The 14275-nt window shown below is 47.3% G+C and overlaps 5 non-coding genes and 3 pseudogenes across 5 annotated transcripts; all 8 read left to right on the top strand.

Annotated features, from left to right (window-relative positions):
• The first annotated feature begins 1980 nt into the window (after window positions 1-1980).
• LOC130344761 (U2 spliceosomal RNA) lies at window positions 1981-2171 on the top strand. The gene has a single exon (XR_008883601.1). It is a non-coding gene; the product is annotated as a U2 spliceosomal RNA (small nuclear RNA).
• Window positions 2172-4250: 2079 nt separating this feature from the next.
• LOC130344705 (U2 spliceosomal RNA) lies at window positions 4251-4410 on the top strand (annotated as a pseudogene).
• A 694-nt stretch (window positions 4411-5104) lies between these two features.
• LOC130344771 (U2 spliceosomal RNA) lies at window positions 5105-5286 on the top strand. Its single transcript, XR_008883608.1, has one exon. It is a non-coding gene; the product is annotated as a U2 spliceosomal RNA (small nuclear RNA).
• Window positions 5287-7365: 2079 nt separating this feature from the next.
• Window positions 7366-7475, top strand: LOC130344704 (U2 spliceosomal RNA; annotated as a pseudogene).
• A 744-nt stretch (window positions 7476-8219) lies between these two features.
• Window positions 8220-8406, top strand: LOC130344700 (U2 spliceosomal RNA). Its single transcript, XR_008883556.1, has one exon. It is a non-coding gene; the product is annotated as a U2 spliceosomal RNA (small nuclear RNA).
• Window positions 8407-10501: 2095 nt separating this feature from the next.
• Window positions 10502-10692, top strand: LOC130344738 (U2 spliceosomal RNA). The gene has a single exon (XR_008883578.1). It is a non-coding gene; the product is annotated as a U2 spliceosomal RNA (small nuclear RNA).
• A 2088-nt stretch (window positions 10693-12780) lies between these two features.
• On the top strand, window positions 12781-12940 carry LOC130344709 (U2 spliceosomal RNA; annotated as a pseudogene).
• A 693-nt stretch (window positions 12941-13633) lies between these two features.
• LOC130344698 (U2 spliceosomal RNA) lies at window positions 13634-13829 on the top strand. The gene has a single exon (XR_008883554.1). It is a non-coding gene; the product is annotated as a U2 spliceosomal RNA (small nuclear RNA).
• The last annotated feature ends 446 nt before the right edge of the window (window positions 13830-14275 follow it).

Here is a 14275-nt window from a genome sequence, read left to right as displayed (position 1 = left end):
GCTGCTTCTGCTGCTTCTGCTTCTGCTTCTGCTTGTGTCTGGCCGCTGTTGGAGCGTCCAGGCACAGGACTTCTGCTGCTGCTGACTAAATGGCCTCCTTAATTGGATCATTTGAGTAGCCAGCACACCTGTGCAGGTAGGGCATGACATGATAGGCAGCTGCCTTGATAGCGGGTGGGTGCTGAATGTTCCTAATTGACAAAATAAGATTAATGCTTATGAAGAAATATAAAATCTCATCCCTTCCCCAATATCGCGCCACACCCCTACCCCTTAATTCCCTGGTTGAACTTGATGGACATATGTCTTTTTTCGACCGTACTAACTATGTAACTATGTAACATAACATGGGGGGGGGGGGGGGGGGGTCTCCAGGCTGTTCACACAGGTGTGTCATTGCTGTACATTGACCATGCATTGCTTCTGTGGTATTGCAAAGGCAAAGACAAATGCTTCCAGCCATCCATTGCACTAATGGATTGGTCATCAGCTGGCTGTCTATGTCCCGCATCAATATAGACCAAAGTACAGAGGGTTAGGCTATGCTATTGTGCACCTACCTGATGCATCAGAAGGTGCGAGGCCCTTGCTAAATTCTGTGCACAGACTTTGAGATCTATACTTTAGACTGTATCTAAACCTGCTCCAACATGGACTGACATTCTGGCCTACTTTCAGCCGATGCGACTTGTCTGTCGCTGAACAGTCGCTTTTTATGTATTCAGCACCTATGTATAATGTTGTAAAAATGCTCTAGAAGCTAAAGTCGCAGAAATGTCACACATATTTGGCCTGCAACTTTCTGTGCGACAAATTCAGACAGGAAAAATCAGTATAAATCCTTAGAAAATTATCCCCCAGTGTCTCCATCTGCTGGCGGTATTGAATAAGCATTGCTGCACTGATGGGGTATGCATTAGACGAAAAAAAAGAAGAAAAAGAAGAATAATACGCCCAGAAAAGAGGCGAAAAGGAGAAAAACGTAAAAAAACGTGAAAAAAAAGTAAGAGGAAGAGAAGGGAAAAAAAGGTGGAAATGGGTTTAAAAGTGATTTCGGCGGAGAAATATATATATATATATATATATATATATATATATATATATATACGCGCACACACACACATATATATAAACGTATTCTCCGTTGAGATATTGCAGCCGCTGCTGTGTCCAGGCCCAGGAGCCTTAGCACTGTGCTGTGATGTCACTCAATACCACTGACATCACTAGGTGTAAACAACATCTCTCCTTTGCTGTGTATGTGACTATGGAGCTGTTTGGTGATGTCGTCTATTATGGCCTTCATAGAAGCAACAGGAGATTGTTGCATCCATCTAGAACCCTCAGAACTACAGTGCTATGATGTCACTCACTTCCACAGGCCTTGCAGAGTGTAAACAACAACAACCCAGCTTTGTTGTGTATGTAACCATAGGGATTTGTGATGTCACCTAGAACCTTCACAGCAGCGACAGCTTTATGAGGAGCATCAGCACTGCTCTGCCTGAGCAGAACCATCACCGCCATAGGTTGTCAAATAACCCGGGTTTAACCCACACAGGTAAGTCCAATGGGGTGCAGGCATGTCCTCTATGCTTACAGCTTCCCGTGGGTGTTGGTTTGATACCGTTTGGGGACAGCCAAGGAGGCATCTGCAGGCAACAAAGGTAGGTGTGTGCTTGTGTGTGTGTTTCCTATGCAGATCCTAAGCCCAGTGTCACATGCAAGTAGGAGGAGTAAGAAGGGTTCCTGGCAAATCCGGGTTATGGATTGCATTTAAAAAGGCCCCGTGGGAGTGCAATGGGCCCCTGTCTTGCTGCTTAGCAATAATGGTATGGGTTTAGGTTCTGCTGTGTGTACTGGTGGTTGACTGCCCCCCAGCCCAGAGTGTGCATGGAAAATTGTCTGGCAGCCTCCCTGACAGCAAGCAGTGATAGTGCCCATGAAGGGCACCTTGTTGGGCCCGCCCCTTTCACGGTTATCGCTTCTCGGCCTTTTGGCTAAGATCAAGTGTAGTATCTGTTCTTATCAGTTTAATATCTGATACGTCCCCTATCTGGGGACCATATATTAAATGGATTTTTGAGAACGGGGGCCGATTTCGAAGCTTGCTTCCGTCGCCCTATGCATTGACCCCATATGGCAGTATCTTCGGGTACAGTGCACCACCCCCTTACAGGGTTAAAAAGAAAGATTCCTACTTTCATTGCTACCTGCTTGCTGGCTAGCCAGCCCTGTGGGCCTTGCTGCTGCTGCAGCCAAAAAACAAAAGGTGGTGCTGCTGCTGCTTCTGCTGCTTCTGCTTCTGCTTGTGTCTGGCCGCTGTTGGAGCGTCCAGGCACAGGACTTCTGCTGCTGCTGACTAAATGGCCTCCTTAATTGGATCATTTGAGTAGCCAGCACACCTGTGCAGGTAGGGCATGACATGATAGGCAGCTGCCTTGATAGCGGGTGGGTGCTGAATGTTCCTAATTGACAAAATAAGATTAATGCTTATGAAGAAATATAAAATCTCATCCCTTCCCCAATATCGCGCCACACCCCTACCCCTTAATTCCCTGGTTGAACTTGATGGACATATGTCTTTTTTCGACCGTACTAACTATGTAACTATGTAACATAACATGGGGGGGGGGGGGGTCTCCTGGCTGTTCACACAGGTGTGTCATTGCTGTACATTGACCATGCATTGCTTCTGTGGTATTGCAAAGGCAAAGACAAATGCTTCCAGCCATCCATTGCACTAATGGATTGGTCATCAGCTGGCTGTCTATGTCCCGCATCAATATAGACCAAAGTACAGAGGGTTAGGCTATGCTATTGTGCACCTACCTGATGCATCAGAAGGTGCGAGGCCCTTGCTAAATTCTGTGCACAGACTTTGAGATCTATACTTTAGACTGTATCTAAACCTGCTCCAACATGGACTGACATTCTGGCCTACTTTCAGCCGATGCGACTTGTCTGTCGCTGAACAGTCGCTTTTTATGTATTCAGCACCTATGTATAATGTTGTAAAAATGCTCTAGAAGCTAAAGTCGCAGAAATGTCACACATATTTGGCCTGCAACTTTCTGTGCGACAAATTCAGACAGGAAAAATCAGTATAAATCCTTAGAAAATTATCCCCCAGTGTCTCCATCTGCTGGCGGTATTGAATAAGCATTGCTGCACTGATGGGGTATGCATTAGACGAAAAAAAAGAAGAAAAAGAAGAATAATACGCCCAGAAAAGAGGCGAAAAGGAGAAAAACGTAAAAAAACGTGAAAAAAAAGTAAGAGGAAGAGAAGGGAAAAAAAGGTGGAAATGGGTTTAAAAGTGATTTCAGCGGAGAAATATATATATATATATATATATATATATATATATATATATACGCGCACACACACACATATATATAAACGTATTCTCCGTTGAGATATTGCAGCCGCTGCTGTGTCCAGGCCCAGGAGCCTTAGCACTGTGCTGTGATGTCACTCAATACCACTGACATCACTAGGTGTAAACAACATCTCTCCTTTGCTGTGTATGTGACTATGGAGCTGTTTGGTGATGTCGTCTATTATGGCCTTCATAGAAGCAACAGGAGATTGTTGCATCCATCTAGAACCCTCAGAACTACAGTGCTATGATGTCACTCACTTCCACAGGCCTTGCAGAGTGTAAACAACAACAACCCAGCTTTGTTGTGTATGTAACCATAGGGATTTGTGATGTCACCTAGAACCTTCACAGCAGCGACAGCTTTATGAGGAGCATCAGCACTGCTCTGCCTGAGCAGAACCATCACCGCCATAGGTTGTCAAATAACCCGGGTTTAACCCACACAGGTAAGTCCAATGGGGTGCAGGCATGTCCTCTATGCTTACAGCTTCCCGTGGGTGTTGGTTTGATACCGTTTGGGGACAGCCAAGGAGGCATCTGCAGGCAACAAAGGTAGGTGTGTGCTTGTGTGTGTGTTTCCTATGCAGATCCTAAGCCCAGTGTCACATGCAAGTAGGAGGAGTAAGAAGGGTTCCTGGCAAATCCGGGTTATGGATTGCATTTAAAAAGGCCCCGTGGGAGTGCAATGGGCCCCTGTCTTGCTGCTTAGCAATAATGGTATGGGTTTAGGTTCTGCTGTGTGTACTGGTGGTTGACTGCCCCCCAGCCCAGAGTGTGCATGGAAAATTGTCTGGCAGCCTCCCTGACAGCAAGCAGTGATAGTGCCCATGAAGGGCACCTTGTTGGGCCCGCCCCTTTCACGGTTATCGCTTCTCGGCCTTTTGGCTAAGATCAAGTGTAGTATCTGTTCTTATCAGTTTTCATGCTGGTGGGGATGGGTGCTGCATGGAGGATGCAGGTGTACCAGGGCTTTCCGGGGCTGGTTCTGATGAATCAGCTCGACGGCTGCCCCGATGTGACCTGTTCCCTTCGGGTCTCGCCATGAGGCTGAGAGGGTCTAGAGCCGAGGTACTTTTGTGCCTCGGGGAGTGGTGACCCCGAGGTGCCGAAACTCACTGGGAGAATAGACTCACTGAGTTGAAGCACGGGCACCATAATCTCTTCACCTTGTGGCACTCACCTCTTGATTCCCGGCCTTCTGGCTAGGATCAGAGAAATTTTTATAGATCCGGCCGGATGTCCGGGCAGTATATCTGCACACATTCACTTATTTATTTATTTTTTGTCTCACTGTGTCACTTTTTGCGTGTTGTGTGTTCACAGGATTTGTCAGGATGCGGTAGCCCTTCTGGGTGTCCCTCCTGGCGGTCTAGGGGAGGTGTGTGTGGCCATTAGGTTCCGCACCTCCCTGCAAACACCCCGGGTACTCCTGCTTTGGCAGGGTACCTACCGTAATCGGCTCTGCGGGCAGATACCTTGGCTAACGCCAAGGGGGATGCCGGGAGCATTTGTGGTCCCCTAGTAGCTTCGGCGAAAAGGGACATCGAACCTGGAACCTCGCAGGTACCTTTTGGTCCGGAGGCGAAGGGTAAGGTTTGTTGGGGGGCCTCTCTCCTATCGGAGAAGGGCTTGCGATAGACCGCATCCTTTGTGCACGTTTTTTTTAGTGTAACACGTTTGCACTTTTTCTTGCACTTTGGGTGAATCGAAAGCACGTTCCTCGGCTTTAGATAAAAAAAAAAAAAAAATCTGTTCTTATCAGTTTAATATCTGATACGTCCCCTATCTGGGGACCATATATTAAATGGATTTTTGAGAACGGGGGCCGATTTCGAAGCTTGCTTCCGTCGCCCTATGCATTGACCCGATATGGCAGTATCTTCGGGTACAGTGCACCACCCCCTTACAGGGTTAAAAAGAAAGATTCCTACTTTCATTGCTACCTGCTTGCTGGCTAGCCAGCTAGCCAGCCCTGTGGGCCTTGCTGCTGCTGCAGCCAAAAAACAAAAGGTGGTGCTGCTGCTGCTTCTGCTGCTTCTGCTTCTGCTTGTGTCTGGCCGCTGTTGGAGCGTCCAGGCACAGGACTTCTGCTGCTGCTGACTAAATGGCCTCCTTAATTGGATCATTTGAGTAGCCAGCACACCTGTGCAGGTAGGGCATGACATGATAGGCAGCTGCCTTGATAGCGGGTGGGTGCTGAATGTTCCTAATTGACAAAATAAGATTAATGCTTATGAAGAAATATAAAATCTCATCCCTTCCCCAATATCGCGCCACACCCCTACCCCTTAATTCCCTGGTTGAACTTGATGGACATATGTCTTTTTTCGACCGTACTAACTATGTAACTATGTAACATAACATGGGGGGGGGGGGGGTCTCCTGGCTGTTCACACAGGTGTGTCATTGCTGTACATTGACCATGCATTGCTTCTGTGGTATTGCAAAGGCAAAGACAAATGCTTCCAGCCATCCATTGCACTAATGGATTGGTCATCAGCTGGCTGTCTATGTCCCGCATCAATATAGACCAAAGTACAGAGGGTTAGGCTATGCTATTGTGCACCTACCTGATGCATCAGAAGGTGCGAGGCCCTTGCTAAATTCTGTGCACAGACTTTGAGATCTATACTTTAGACTGTATCTAAACCTGCTCCAACATGGACTGACATTCTGGCCTACTTTCAGCCGATGCGACTTGTCTGTCGCTGAACAGTCGCTTTTTATGTATTCAGCACCTATGTATAATGTTGTAAAAATGCTCTAGAAGCTAAAGTCGCAGAAATGTCACACATATTTGGCCTGCAACTTTCTGTGCGACAAATTCAGACAGGAAAAATCAGTATAAATCCTTAGAAAATTATCCCCCAGTGTCTCCATCTGCTGGCGGTATTGAATAAGCATTGCTGCACTGATGGGGTATGCATTAGACGAAAAAAAAGAAGAAAAAGAAGAATAATACGCCCAGAAAAGAGGCGAAAAGGAGAAAAACGTAAAAAAACGTGAAAAAAAAGTAAGAGGAAGAGAAGGGAAAAAAAGGTGGAAATGGGTTTAAAAGTGATTTCGGCGGAGAAATATATATATATATATATATATATATATATATACGCGCACACACACACATATATATAAACGTATTCTCCGTTGAGATATTGCAGCCGCTGCTGTGTCCAGGCCCAGGAGCCTTAGCACTGTGCTGTGATGTCACTCAATACCACTGACATCACTAGGTGTAAACAACATCTCTCCTTTGCTGTGTATGTGACTATGGAGCTGTTTGGTGATGTCGTCTATTATGGCCTTCATAGAAGCAACAGGAGATTGTTGCATCCATCTAGAACCCTCAGAACTACAGTGCTATGATGTCACTCACTTCCACAGGCCTTGCAGAGTGTAAACAACAACAACCCAGCTTTGTTGTGTATGTAACCATAGGGATTTGTGATGTCACCTAGAACCTTCACAGCAGCGACAGCTTTATGAGGAGCATCAGCACTGCTCTGCCTGAGCAGAACCATCACCGCCATAGGTTGTCAAATAACCCGGGTTTAACCCACACAGGTAAGTCCAATGGGGTGCAGGCATGTCCTCTATGCTTACAGCTTCCCGTGGGTGTTGGTTTGATACCGTTTGGGGACAGCCAAGGAGGCATCTGCAGGCAACAAAGGTAGGTGTGTGCTTGTGTGTGTGTTTCCTATGCAGATCCTAAGCCCAGTGTCACATGCAAGTAGGAGGAGTAAGAAGGGTTCCTGGCAAATCCGGGTTATGGATTGCATTTAAAAAGGCCCCGTGGGAGTGCAATGGGCCCCTGTCTTGCTGCTTAGCAATAATGGTATGGGTTTAGGTTCTGCTGTGTGTACTGGTGGTTGACTGCCCCCCAGCCCAGAGTGTGCATGGAAAATTGTCTGGCAGCCTCCCTGACAGCAAGCAGTGATAGTGCCCATGAAGGGCACCTTGTTGGGCCCGCCCCTTTCACGGTTATCGCTTCTCGGCCTTTTGGCTAAGATCAAGTGTAGTATCTGTTCTTATCAGTTTTCATGCTGGTGGTGATGGGTGCTGCATGGAGGATGCAGGTGTACCAGGGCTTTCCGGGGCTGGTTCTGAGGAATCAGCTCGACGGCTGCCCCGATGTGACCTGTTCCCTCCGGGTCTCGCCATGAGGCTGAGAGGGTCTAGAGCCGAGGTACTTTTGTGCCTCGGGGAGTGGTGACCCCGAGGTGCCGAAACTCACTGGGAGAATAGACTCACTGAGTTGACGCACGGGCACCATAATCTCTTCACCTTGTGGCACTCACCTCTTGATTCCCGGCCTTCTGGCTAGGATCAGAGAAATTTTTATAGATCCGGCCGAATGTCCGGGCAGTATATCTGCACACATTCACTTATTTATTTCTTTTTTGTCTCACTGTGTCACTTTTTGCGTGTTGTGTGTTCACAGGATTTGTCAGGATGCGGTAGCCCTTCTGGGTGTCCCTCCTGGCGGTCTAGGGGAGGTGTGTGTGGCCATTAGGTTCCACACCTCCCTGCAAACACCCCGGGTACTCCTGCTTTGGCAGGGTACCTACCGTAATCGGCTCTGCGGGCAGATACCTTGGCTGACGCCAAGGGGGATGCCGGGAGCATTTGTGGTCCCCTAGTAGCTTCGGCAAAAAGGGACATCGAACCTGGAACCTCGCAGGTACCTTTTGGTCCGGAGGCGAAGGGTAAGGTTTGTTGGGGGGCCTCTCTCCTATCGGAGAAGGGCTTGCGATAGACCGCATCCTTTGTGCACGTTTTTTTTTGTGTAACACGTTTGCACTTTTTCTTGCACTTTGGGTGAATCGAAAGCACGTTCCTCGGCTTTAGATAAAAAAAAAAAAAAAAAAAAATCTGTTCTTATCAGTTTAATATCTGATACGTCCCCTTTCTGGGGACCATATATTAAATGGATTTTTGAGAACGGGGGCCGATTTCGAAGCTTGCTTCCGTCGCCCTATGCATTGACCCGATATGGCAGTATCTTCGGGTACAGTGCACCACCCCCTTACAGGGTTAAAAAGAAAGATTCCTACTTTCATTGCTACCTGCTTGCTGGCTAGCCAGCTAGCCAGCCCTGTGGGCCTTGCTGCTGCTGCAGCCAAAAAACAAAAGGTGGTGCTGCTGCTGCTTCTGCTGCTTCTGCTTCTGCTTGTGTCTGGCCGCTGTTGGAGCGTCCAGGCACAGGACTTCTGCTGCTGCTGACTAAATGGCCTCCTTAATTGGATCATTTGAGTAGCCAGCACACCTGTGCAGGTAGGGCATGACATGATAGGCAGCTGCCTTGATAGCGGGTGGGTGCTGAATGTTCCTAATTGACAAAATAAGATTAATGCTTATGAAGAAATATAAAATCTCATCCCTTCCCCAATATCGCGCCACACCCCTACCCCTTAATTCCCTGGTTGAACTTGATGGACATATGTCTTTTTTCGACCGTACTAACTATGTAACTATGTAACATAACATGGGGGGGGGGGGGGGGTCTCCTGGCTGTTCACACAGGTGTGTCATTGCTGTACATTGACCATGCATTGCTTCTGTGGTATTGCAAAGGCAAAGACAAATGCTTCCAGCCATCCATTGCACTAATGGATTGGTCATCAGCTGGCTGTCTATGTCCCACATCAATATAGACCAAAGTACAGAGGGTTAGGCTATGCTATTGTGCACCTACCTGATGCATCAGAAGGTGCGAGGCCCTTGCTAAATTCTGTGCACAGACTTTGAGATCTATACTTTAGACTGTATCTAAACCTGCTCCAACATGGACTGACATTCTGGCCTACTTTCAGCCGATGCGACTTGTCTGTCGCTGAACAGTCGCTTTTTATGTATTCAGCACCTATGTATAATGTTGTAAAAATGCTCTAGAAGCTAAAGTCGCAGAAATGTCACACATATTTGGCCTGCAACTTTCTGTGCGACAAATTCAGACAGGAAAAATCAGTATAAATCCTTAGAAAATTATCCCCCAGTGTCTCCATCTGCTGGCGGTATTGAATAAGCATTGCTGCACTGATGGGGTATGCATTAGACGAAAAAAAAGAAGAAAAAGAAGAATAATACGCCCAGAAAAGAGGCGAAAAGGAGAAAAACGTAAAAAAACGTGAAAAAAAAGTAAGAGGAAGAGAAGGGAAAAAAAGGTGGAAATGGGTTTAAAAGTGATTTCGGCGGAGAAATATATATATATATATATATATATATATATATATATATATATATATACGCGCACACACACACATATATATAAACGTATTCTCCGTTGAGATATTGCAGCCGCTGCTGTGTCCAGGCCCAGGAGCCTTAGCACTGTGCTGTGATGTCACTCAATACCACTGACATCACTAGGTGTAAACAACATCTCTCCTTTGCTGTGTATGTGACTATGGAGCTGTTTGGTGATGTCGTCTATTATGGCCTTCATAGAAGCAACAGGAGATTGTTGCATCCATCTAGAACCCTCAGAACTACAGTGCTATGATGTCACTCACTTCCACAGGCCTTGCAGAGTGTAAACAACAACAACCCAGCTTTGTTGTGTATGTAACCATAGGGATTTGTGATGTCACCTAGAACCTTCACAGCAGCGACAGCTTTATGAGGAGCATCAGCACTGCTCTGCCTGAGCAGAACCATCACCGCCATAGGTTGTCAAATAACCCGGGTTTAACCCACACAGGTAAGTCCAATGGGGTGCAGGCATGTCCTCTATGCTTACAGCTTCCCGTGGGTGTTGGTTTGATACCGTTTGGGGACAGCCAAGGAGGCATCTGCAGGCAACAAAGGTAGGTGTGTGCTTGTGTGTGTGTTTCCTATGCAGATCCTAAGCCCAGTGTCACATGCAAGTAGGAGGAGTAAGAAGGGTTCCTGGCAAATCCGGGTTATGGATTGCATTTAAAAAGGCCCCGTGGGAGTGCAATGGGCCCCTGTCTTGCTGCTTAGCAATAATGGTATGGGTTTAGGTTCTGCTGTGTGTACTGGTGGTTGACTGCCCCCCAGCCCAGAGTGTGCATGGAAAATTGTCTGGCAGCCTCCCTGACAGCAAGCAGTGATAGTGCCCATGAAGGGCACCTTGTTGGGCCCGCCCCTTTCACGGTTATCGCTTCTCGGCCTTTTGGCTAAGATCAAGTGTAGTATCTGTTCTTATCAGTTTAATATCTGATACGTCCCCTATCTGGGGACCATATATTAAATGGATTTTTGAGAACGGGGGCCGATTTCGAAGCTTGCTTCCGTCGCCCTATGCATTGACCCGATATGGCAGTATCTTCGGGTACAGTGCACCACCCCCTTACAGGGTTAAAAAGAAAGATTCCTACTTTCATTGCTACCTGCTTGCTGGCTAGCCAGCTAGCCAGCCCTGTGGGCCTTGCTGCTGCTGCAGCCAAAAAACAAAAGGTGGTGCTGCTGCTGCTTCTGCTGCTTCTGCTTGTGTCTGGCCGCTGTTGGAGCGTCCAGGCACAGGACTTCTGCTGCTGCTGACTAAATGGCCTCCTTAATTGGATCATTTGAGTAGCCAGCACACCTGTGCAGGTAGGGCATGACATGATAGGCAGCTGCCTTGATAGCGGGTGGGTGCTGAATGTTCCTAATTGACAAAATAAGATTAATGCTTATGAAGAAATATAAAATCTCATCCCTTCCCCAATATCGCGCCACACCCCTACCCCTTAATTCCCTGGTTGAACTTGATGGACATATGTCTTTTTTCGACCGTACTAACTATGTAACTATGTAACATAACATGGGGGGGGGGGGGTCTCCTGGCTGTTCACACAGGTGTGTCATTGCTGTACATTGACCATGCATTGCTTCTGTGGTATTGCAAAGGCAAAGACAAATGCTTCCAGCCATCCATTGCACTAATGGATTGGTCATCAGCTGGCTGTCTATGTCCCGCATCAATATAGACCAAAGTACAGAGGGTTAGGCTATGCTATTGTGCACCTACCTGATGCATCAGAAGGTGCGAGGCCCTTGCTAAATTCTGTGCACAGACTTTGAGATCTATACTTTAGACTGTATCTAAACCTGCTCCAACATGGACTGACATTCTGGCCTACTTTCAGCCGATGCGACTTGTCTGTCGCTGAACAGTCGCTTTTTATGTATTCAGCACCTATGTATAATGTTGTAAAAATGCTCTAGAAGCTAAAGTCGCAGAAATGTCACACATATTTGGCCTGCAACTTTCTGTGCGACAAATTCAGACAGGAAAAATCAGTATAAATCCTTAGAAAATTATCCCCCAGTGTCTCCATCTGCTGGCGGTATTGAATAAGCATTGCTGCACTGATGGGGTATGCATTAGACGAAAAAAAAGAAGAAAAAGAAGAATAATACGCCCAGAAAAGAGGCGAAAAGGAGAAAAACGTAAAAAAACGTGAAAAAAAAGTAAGAGGAAGAGAAGGGAAAAAAAGGTGGAAATGGGTTTAAAAGTGATTTCGGCGGAGAAATATATATATATATATATATATATATATATATATATATATATATATATACGCGCACACACACACATATATATAAACGTATTCTCCGTTGAGATATTGCAGCCGCTGCTGTGTCCAGGCCCAGGAGCCTTAGCACTGTGCTGTGATGTCACTCAATATCACTGACATCACTAGGTGTAAACAACATCTCTCCTTTGCTGTGTATGTGACTATGGAGCTGTTTGGTGATGTCGTCTATTATGGCCTTCATAGAAGCAACAGGAGATTGTTGCATCCATCTAGAACCCTCAGAACTACAGTGCTATGATGTCACTCACTTCCACAGGCCTTGCAGAGTGTAAACAACAACAACCCAGCTTTGTTGTGTATGTAACCATAGGGATTTGTGATGTCACCTAGAACCTTCACAGCAGCGACAGCTTTATGAGGAGCATCAGCACTGCTCTGCCTGAGCAGAACCATCACCGCCATAGGTTGTCAAATAACCCGGGTTTAACCCACACAGGTAAGTCCAATGGGGTGCAGGCATGTCCTCTATGCTTACAGCTTCCCGTGGGTGTTGGTTTGATACCGTTTGGGGACAGCCAAGGAGGCATCTGCAGGCAACAAAGGTAGGTGTGTGCTTGTGTGTGTGTTTCCTATGCAGATCCTAAGCCCAGTGTCACATGCAAGTAGGAGGAGTAAGAAGGGTTCCTGGCAAATCCGGGTTATGGATTGCATTTAAAAAGGCCCCGTGGGAGTGCAATGGGCCCCTGTCTTGCTGCTTAGCAATAATGGTATGGGTTTAGGTTCTGCTGTGTGTACTGGTGGTTGACTGCCCCCCAGCCCAGAGTGTGCATGGAAAATTGTCTGGCAGCCTCCCTGACAGCAAGCAGTGATAGTGCCCATGAAGGGCACCTTGTTGGGCCCGCCCCTTTCACGGTTATCGCTTCTCGGCCTTTTGGCTAAGATCAAGTGTAGTATCTGTTCTTATCAGTTTTCACGCTGGTGGGGATGGGTGCTGCATGGAGGATGCAGGTGTACCAGGGCTTTCCGGGGCTGGTTCTGAGGAATCAGCTCGACGGCTGCCCCGATGTGACCTGTTCCCTCCGGGTCTCGCCATGAGGCTGAGAGGGTCTAGAGCCGAGGTACTTTTGTGCCTCGGGGAGTGGTGACCCCGAGGTGCCGAAACTCACTGGGAGAATAGACTCACTGAGTTGAAGCACGGGCACCATAATCTCTTCACCTTGTGGCACTCACCTCTTGATTCCCGGCCTTCTGGCTAGGATCAGAGAAATTTTTATAGATCCGGCCGGATGTCCGGGCAGTATATCTGCACACATTCACTTATTTATTTCTTTTTTGTCTCACTGTGTCACTTTTTGTGTGTTGTGTGTTCACAGGATTTGTCAGGATGCGGTAGCCCTTCTGGGTGTCCCTCCTGGCGGTCTAGGGGAGGTGTGTGTGGCCATTAGGTTCCGCACCTCCCTGCAAACACCCCGGGTACTCCTGCTTTGGCAGGGTACCTACCGTAATCGGCTCTGCGGGCAGATACCTTGGCTAACGCCAAGGGGGATGCCGGGAGCATTTGTGGTCCCCTAGTAGCTTCGGCGAAAAGGGACATCGAACCTGGAACCTCGCAGGTACCTTTTGGTCCGGAGGCGAAGGGTAAGGTTTGTTGGGGGGCCTCTCTCCTATCGGAGAAGGGCTTGCGATAGACCGCATCCTTTGTGCACGTTTTTTTAGTGTAACACGTTTGCACTTTTTCTTGCACTTTGGGTGAATCGAAAGCACGTTCCTCGGCTTTAGATAAAAAAAAAAAAAAAAAAAAAAAAAAAAAATCTGTTCTTATCAGTTTAATATCTGATACGTCCCCTATCTGGGGACCATATATTAAATGGATTTTTGAGAACGGGGGCCGATTTCGAAGCTTGCTTCCGTCGCCCTATGCATTGACCCGATATGGCAGTATCTTCGGGTACAGTGCACCACCCCCTTACAGGGTTAAAAAGAAAGATTCCTACTTTCATTGCTACCTGCTTGCTGGCTAGCCAGCTAGCCAGCCCTGTGGGCCTTGCTGCTGCTGCAGCCAAAAAACAAAAGGTGGTGCTGCTGCTGCTTCTGCTGCTTCTGCTTCTGCTTGTGTCTGGCCGCTGTTGGAGCGTCCAGGCACAGGACTTCTGCTGCTGCTGACTAAATGGCCTCCTTAATTGGATCATTTGAGTAGCCAGCACACCTGTGCAGGTAGGGCATGACATGATAGGCAGCTGCCTTGATAGCGGGTGGGTGCTGAATGTTCCTAATTGACAAAATAAGATTAATGCTTATGAAGAAATATAAAATCTCATCCCTTCCCCAATATCGCGCCACACCCCTACCCCTTAATTCCCTGGTTGAACTTGATGGACATATGTCTTTTTTCGACCGTACTAACTATGTA

The sequence above is a fragment of the Hyla sarda genome, unplaced genomic scaffold, assembly GCF_029499605.1.
Source record: "Hyla sarda isolate aHylSar1 unplaced genomic scaffold, aHylSar1.hap1 scaffold_733, whole genome shotgun sequence".
Classification (NCBI taxonomy): domain Eukaryota; kingdom Metazoa; phylum Chordata; class Amphibia; order Anura; family Hylidae; genus Hyla; species Hyla sarda.
Note: the sequence above shows the minus strand (reverse complement) of the source record. Positions and strands in the feature narration are given on the sequence as shown.